The sequence below is a fragment of the Lepisma saccharinum genome, chromosome 20 (assembly GCF_977018435.1).
Source record: "Lepisma saccharinum chromosome 20, izLepSacc3.1, whole genome shotgun sequence".
In the NCBI taxonomy this organism is placed as follows: Eukaryota; Metazoa; Arthropoda; class Insecta; order Zygentoma; family Lepismatidae; genus Lepisma; species Lepisma saccharinum.
Window position 1 is genome coordinate 24,762,013 of NC_139248.1, and position 8,151 is coordinate 24,770,163.

The following is an 8,151-nucleotide window of genomic DNA, read 5'->3' on the forward strand; positions in this document are numbered from 1 at the left end:
TAACACGCTATTTCATCATTTACGTTTTCTGCATTCATTATCGATAAAATATTAAAATATAACTGAGTTTTACATCCTCTAATCAGTAAATATTGTCTGTACAAAATGAAAGTTAGAATATGGCTGCCAAGCGCAGCGTCACAGCGAGTTCAAGCGTGCATCTGTCGCGCCTCCCTCCGACTCCACGTCTACCGCAAATTCAGACAACAGAGATTGGCTGAGTCCCGGATGGAACAGCGCTCTAGGTGACATCTGCTGCTGATTCGGACGCAACCCCGGCCACTTCTATTAGTCAGTGTAGGTTAGCTTCGCCTGTAAAATATCACATGATGAAATATTCTTCAGGTAAGTTGGCAACATTGAACCGCAATTGATGTTACCAGTGTTGTCAACTTCTATTTGTAGGTTAGCTTCGCCTGCAAAATATCACATGGTGAAATATTCTTCAGGTGAGTTGGCAACATTGAATCGCAATTGATGTTACCAGTGTTGTCAACTTCTATTTGTAGGTTAGCTTCGCCTGTAAAATATCACATGGTGAAATATTTTTGAGGTGAGTTGGCAATATTGAATCGCAATTGATGTTGCCAGAGTTGCCAATTCCCATTTGTAGGTTAGCTTCGCCTGTAAAATAATATGTGGTGAAATATTCTTGGGGTGAGTTGGCAACACTGATCGCCAATTGATGGCACTCAACCCGTGCACCTCCACTAATCAGTGTTGGCAACTCCTATTTGTAGGTTAGCTTCGCTTGTAAAATATCACATGGTGAAATTTTCTTGGGGTGAGTTGGCCACACTGCGAGAAAAGCCTCAAGCAGTGTTGCCAGCTCCTTGCTTGAGGTTAGGTTAGACCCAAAAACAAAAACCTTGGTGATTTTTTCAAGTGAGGAGTTGGTAACACTGCGAGCGCCACCGAGCGCCATTTTCGGTTGGTCAACCGGCTTGATCCTACTACTCTGTAAGTTAGCTTCGCCTGTAAAATATCACATGGTAAAATATTCTTGAGGTGAGTTAGCAACACTAAACCGCAATTGATGTTGCCAGTGTTGCCAACTCCCATTTGTAGGTTAGCTTCGCCTGTAAAATATCACATGGTGAAATATTCTTGGGGTGAGCTAGCAACACTGCGAGAAAATAAGGCTCATGCCTTACGAGAGCAAACCGTTAACATACACCATAAAAGGCTACGCCTCGCTCGAGCTGGCAACACTGCAAGAAAATGAGGCTCGGTGAGATTCGCAGTATTGCCAGCTTTTTGCTTTAAATTAGGTTAGACCGAGATAAAAACCTTGGTGATTTTTTCGAATAAGGGGTTGGCAACACTGCGAGCCTCACCGAGCCTCATTTTCGGGCGTAGAACCGGGCCACTTATACTACTTGCAGTGGAGGAAGGATGATTTTGTCCCTATCTATCAGCGGTTCATGAATGATATTAGCTTTTCCCACTAATATTTTCCCTTGGGGGCCAAACTTTTATCGTCCAATGCTTTTCTCTAGCACGACTATCCCACAAACATAGGAAACAGGGATACTTTGTGTGCCCACTTTGTTGTCCTAGTAAAAAAATCACCATCTTCAAATCCACACACACGAGCCACTTATGTTCAGCATATTCAATTTTTTTCTAAAACCATTTTTATGTTTTGGTATTCTTCCTTAAGGTTTGTTGAGTGTGTGATATATTGCCTAGCAATGCTTCATAAGTTGCCTAGCAACAATTTACAAATAAATAAATAAGTTTATTATGGGAATTTCAGCCCATTATCAAATTTTGATATTACCGAGAAAAGCGTAGAGTAATTTTACCTCCTATATTTTCCATGGTGTGTTTATTTTTATAACTGGAGTCAATTCAACTGAACCAATCATACAATTGTCAATAACAGCTGTTTTGTGTGCTGAAACTGTTATTAAACTTTATGCCGCAAAATAAAATATTTTTTTTGTTCCCCAGTGTAATCTGTGTATTAATAACATTATTATTAAATTCGTCAATTAATAATAATAATAATTGTAATGTTACATGAACGGGTAAATTGATGATAAGAATAAAGATATAACAGCATGTATTAATTATCTAGTTTATGTCTAGTTAAGATGACTAAACTTTGTATAAAAGCAGCTGTCCTCACAAAGAAATTAATGCCAAAAATGTTTAAAATGTATTATTTGTTGAGTACCAAAAGTGTTGTTACGTTATTATGTTAATCAACTTTATATTATACAAGTATTTTGCTTATTTAATTTTGATCTTGGTGAAGTATTTCGGGGGAGCCCTGTTTCCAAGCCGGAGGTCCCTAGTGGAAATGAGACAGACGCCTAACAGACTGAAGAAAATCGTTCATGCTTATCTAAACCACATCTCAAAAACAAGAGTAGAAGTAAATATGAAATTAAGTGAACTGAAGAAGCAACGAAAACGAACATGATACTTTTGCCACGCGCTTGTCTTCCCCAGAGGACTTAAGCCAATCCCGTCCATCGATTATTCGGTAACTATTAGGACTACAAAGTTAAACTTTGATGACATCAAGTACCTTAATGAGACAAATTATTACCAACATGAAGCTTCAGTGATAATAGGTATACACGTAATGGAGAAGTAAGTAGGCGAAAGAGCCTGAAGAAATGTACCGCAAAGATCGTCAAAAACATATTAACGAATTTGCAGCACGGTTTGCCATTTATGAAGAGTCAAACATGCCAACAGCGTAATGCTGTTGCATAATCCCTGGCAACAATAGCATGGAAATCCTTTCCGTCATCCAGCGTTTAAATAGGTGCAAAATTGCGGACGGCAGATGACCCCCTTAGGGTGAACGAAAGAAATAAAAAAGCATCCAAAAGACGATGACGGTTTTAACTCCCCAGGTTCGCGCTTTCACTTTCGTTCAAAACCCATCCGCCGAAAGAAGAGATGGACCTTTTGCAACATTTTTGCAGGGACGTGGCATAAGTGCAGTTTCTTCCTTCATGGATACACCATGTGCAAGGAAGGGAAGAAACAGCGAACGCCTTCTCAAATATCGCCTCTGAGATAAAGCCGCGGAGAAAGTTGTGAGGTGTACGTTTAGCACATCGGCAACAAAATGACAAAATATACTGCGAGATACGAAAGTAGGTCCGTAGAGGCGAGAGGGCAGGAACAAACAGGAAGGGCGCATTGTATAACACATCCGGATATGTCTCTTCCATAGGCACGTATCCAGGGATAGGGATAGAAGTGTCTGAAGCAAGTTTCTCAGAAATAATAATAATAATATAAATGTTTAAATTATGTGACGGTCCTGTGAATCCGCACAATATAATTATATGTTTATTGAAATTATTAATTTCATATTATAAAAAATCACTTTATATTAACGTTTAAAAATATGTATAATTATTACTTTGTACAACGTTAATTATGTTTTATGTTATTTATTGCACTATACGCTGTATAAACGAGATATTTGGAATTCTAATGTTGCTATAGCAACAAGAATCAATAGTCATTATGTGGTAATGTGTGTGACTAAAAATGGAAATATAGGTAATAGTGAACTGCATATTGCTCAGTTATTTCACTAATAGAATAGACCCATAGAAGTTGTATCTTCACCTTCGCGTTTTAGTTTCAAATATATATGAACGAAATGTAATCGTGCAAATGATTGACTTGTGAATGTCACAGTATAATTGGTGGTCCAGTATTGGGGAACGTTATCAGCACGATCTTGAGTGATGTGTTTTGCGTAAGTGTTAACTTACACCATTGTTCTCGTGAATCTAGTTTGTACATAAATTTATATTATGTACGCATCAAGTAATCCTTATAATCTGAGATCCAAAACAAGTCTTACAACTAGATCTATCAATTGTGGTGATGAACCTGATGAATCACAAAATGAGAATGGTGCCATGAATATGGTGAAGTGCTGCAAAGACCCCGATAAGGAAAGGTTGGTAGCTTGTGAAAATTGTGGCCATTGGTATCATTTACAATGTTTGGGTTTGTCCGATAAGCATTGGGAGTTATACCAGTTAAATGAAAATTATTTCTGTACAGATTGTGATCCATCTTATGATCCGTTCAGTATTGAAGCTTTTGTGCAATGGAAAAGAAGTCAAGAAAATGTTCAAGAAATTGACATTCGTCCTTCTGTGTTGGCAGAGACGTCAACGGGGCAAAGTAATGTTCCTTTTCAAATGTTGGATCTGCTGGCAGAGTTAAGAAAAATGAGCGAGTCACAACAGATGGAATTTACAAAAATTAGGGAAACTCAAGATTCTATGAGGCAAACTCAAGAGTCTCAACAGCTTGAGTTTACAAAAATGAGGCAAACTCAAGAGTCTCAACAGCTTGAGTTTACAAAAATGAGGCAAACTCAAGAGTCTCAACAGCTTGAGTTTACAAAAATGAGGCAAACTCAAGAATCTCAACAGCTTGAGTTTACAAAAATGAGGCAAACTCAAGAGTCTAATCAGCTTGAGTTTACAAAAATCAGGGAATCTCAACAGGAAATTCAAAATTCACAGCAACTACTCAAGCTTGACTTCCACGAATTGAGTACATCGTTACGAAGGGAATTAGCTGAAGTTGCCGAGTCCTGCAAATTAGCAACACGTTCATTACATCAGGAAATGGAAAGAGAAGTGCAAGGACTAACAGAGAAAATCGAGGAAGTCAACACTACTTGTACAGAGAATTCTGATAAACTTGCTGGATTGACTGATCAAATTACAGAATGCCAGAACAATGTTTCAGGGTTGTCTCGGCAAGTTCAAAGACTTGAAGTCGTTGTGAGCAAGGACGAAGTAACTAAGCGCGTGGAAGCATGTGAGGAAAATATTGCTAAGTTGACATCTAATATTTCGACTAATGTTGAATCAAGTAATCCTGTACAAGTTTACAGTTCTCATGTGAATAGTAACTGTCAACCTGGTATTCCTGCACGGAACCTAACCTCTCCTAAATCATCTGATTCTTCAGCGTGTGATGTTTCTGATGAACACAATCGCATTGCTTCACAAAGACACAAACGTTCTAGAAATAATCGAGTGAGAACTAGTAATACTAACAAGTTATGTCAATCAACCCGTTCCTTATATTCTGATGGTTCTGGTCAGGAAAGAAAGAGGCAAGTAAACCAAAAGTCAGCAAATCCGCAGAATCATCGATGTGATTATCCTGACAATTGTATGCGTTCGCTTACTCAAGAACCTCGACGGTTGGTAAGATTGAATGAACTTACTGTTCTTCCTAAATATTCTGGAGATCCTGAAAAATCAAGTCCACGTAAGTTTATTAAAACTTTAACGTCCTACTTAGACTTACTGCAAGTTCCTGACATGCAAAGGCTTGAATGTATTACTAATTGTTTTCAAGGACCTGCAGAAGGGTGGTATAATACTCATGTCGATTCGTTTACATCGTACAAACAGTTTGTTGACGAATTTCTGAATCACTACACGTCTTATTCGTTAACTCAGGCTCAATTATCTGAACTTAGAAGTCGTAAATATGATCCTAAATCGACGAGTAGTATGGAAGTTTTTGCTATTCGTACGCATTCAGCATATTATAATTTAGTTGATCGTCCGAATGATGCAGAAGTTATTGATATTTTAATCAATCAGTTGCCCACATCTATTGCACAAACAATATTAGCTGCTAGATTAGTTAAAATGGATGATGTAATTGCGCTACTAAAAAGGTTGGATTTAGTGAATTCAAGATCAAACAAGAGTTTTAATGTTCATGATAATGTACGTGAAAAAAATTTCCGACATGATGGGAATAATTCTAAAAGTTTTACCGACAATAATAGTGTAAGGGCAAAACTGAGAGTTCAGAGTGTTGCTAAAAGTTCATCGTTTGTGAACGATGATGAACCTAATGGAAATCAAGGTTCAAGACGTAGCGTAAGACCTAATGATACTGTTCATTTTGTTTCTTCTAGCGATGAAAATAAAAGAAACAAGATTCCACGTACAGATGTTCCGTTTGTTGCTGAAAACCAACAATCAAACTCCAGCCAGAAGACGATGATATTTAATAGAAATAATAATTTTGGGAAACCTAACCTAACTAACAGACCATATAATCGTTACAGACGTAATGGTGCAGGAACTCAAAATTTCCGGCAAAATAGAAATCCACAAAGCTCACGATACTTCAACAATAATGGTAGATTTATGAGCAACAGTTTTAATGCCAGAAACGAGCAAGAACAACAGCAATTTACACTGCGTCCTCACTCTCAGTTCTCTAACAATAATTTCCACTCATTCCAACCATGCAGTGTATGTGCCAATTGCGGATATTCGTCTTCTCAGTTGTCAACGGGAAACAGTTGCAATGCAACTGCAGTGGCGAATACTCCATTAAATGAAAATGCTCCATCTTTCGATCCAAGAGAAACTTCTTGTAAACAGTTCATTTCTTCTGTCCCTGAAGCAACATTAAACGAACGTCGCGGGTGAACGTGGACCAGTTTGCTCGCACTAACATAATGGAGGGTCCGTCTAAATCATATCGTAGTGATAATATAGGCACAACTTGTCAGTATGCTGTATTAAGTAATTCCGTTTTACCTGAAGTTGATCATTGTTATCCACTTTCAATATTTTTTCAATTAGATTGGTACGAAGATGAACCTACTTGGATTTTAAATGATACTGGTATACCTACTCCCATTACTGATCAACCTTTGATCACAGGAACAGTTTGCGGTATTACGATACATTGTGTCATCGACAGTGGAAGCCAGTGTAATTTAGTCAGTTATGAATTATGGTGCAGTATAAAATCAATTATTCCGAGTGCCAAACTGGATACAGTGGATCAACTTAAGTTATTGCCGTTTGCAGGACATCAGAAGTTTCGTGTTGCTGGTCGGAAGATTATAAGTATTTCAATTAACTCGGAAGTTTTTACTTTGGAGATGTTCGTATTGAAGCAACTGCATGCTGAATTAATTCTCGGAATACCATTTTTAAGGCAATACAAAGCTGTACTCGATTTTAGAAGAAACGAAATTAGTTTGATGGCGTCTACTGGTTCCGAATTGGTTCAGCCATTTAACTCTAGCAAAATCACAACTGATAGGGATCGCTGCCAGATGCAGGAAGTTACTATAGTCAAACAAGCAGAAAATTTACTTGTCGTTTCTCTAGATCAGATCACAACGAAGGTGCGGTCGTGTGAATCACTCAACACGGAGCAGCAGTCTCAGCTTGAGAATCTAATAATAGAATATCATAGTTTGTTTTCTGATCGACCCCGATCTGCATTCGTAGAACCTTATCAAATTGAACTAGACACAAAGGAACCAATCAAGGCACCTATATATCCTGTACCGTTCGCCAAAAGAGCAGCGTTGGAAAGGGAACTAGAGAAATGGAAGGCCTGGGGAATAATTAAAGAGATGTCTTCGCCTTATTTAAACCCAGTACATATCGTCCCAAAATCTAATGGTGAGTGGCGTCCAGTGGTGGATTTTCGTCGCCTAAACCAACATGTAATTTCACCACTTACCCATGTTGAACCTATAAACGAGCTACTTCAACATTTTAAGGGTGCAATATATTTTTCTTCGATTGATCTCTCCTGTGGATATTTTCAAATACCACTTACGCCCGACTCATATAAGTACACAGCTTTTTCGTATCGAGGACGACAGCACGTGTTTTGTTACTTGCCATTTGGTATAAAATCAGCTGTTTCTGTTTTTGTTGAGAGAATGAATAAGGTGTTTGGACCAGAGACTCATTCATTTCTGATGATATATGTGGATGACATTTTAATATTTAGCCCAACAATAGAGAAACATTTTGAACATCTTGATTATGTTCTACAGACATTGCAGATGACGAACATGTCCATAAAATTTGCCAAATGCAAATTTTTCCAAACGGAAATTAAGTTTTTGGGTCATGTGGTGTCTGGTTCCGAGATGAAGGTCGATCATGATAAAGACTCAGCTATTCTACAGTTTCCTGTTCCTCAAAACAAAAAGTCACTTCGCAAATTTTTAGGACTGGCAAATTGGAGGAATCGTTTTATACAGGGATTTTCAGATATCGCTAGTCCATTATATCATATTTTACGCAAGAATGTGCCATTTTATTGGACACCTCAGTGTCAAGAAGCTTTCTTGTTATTAAA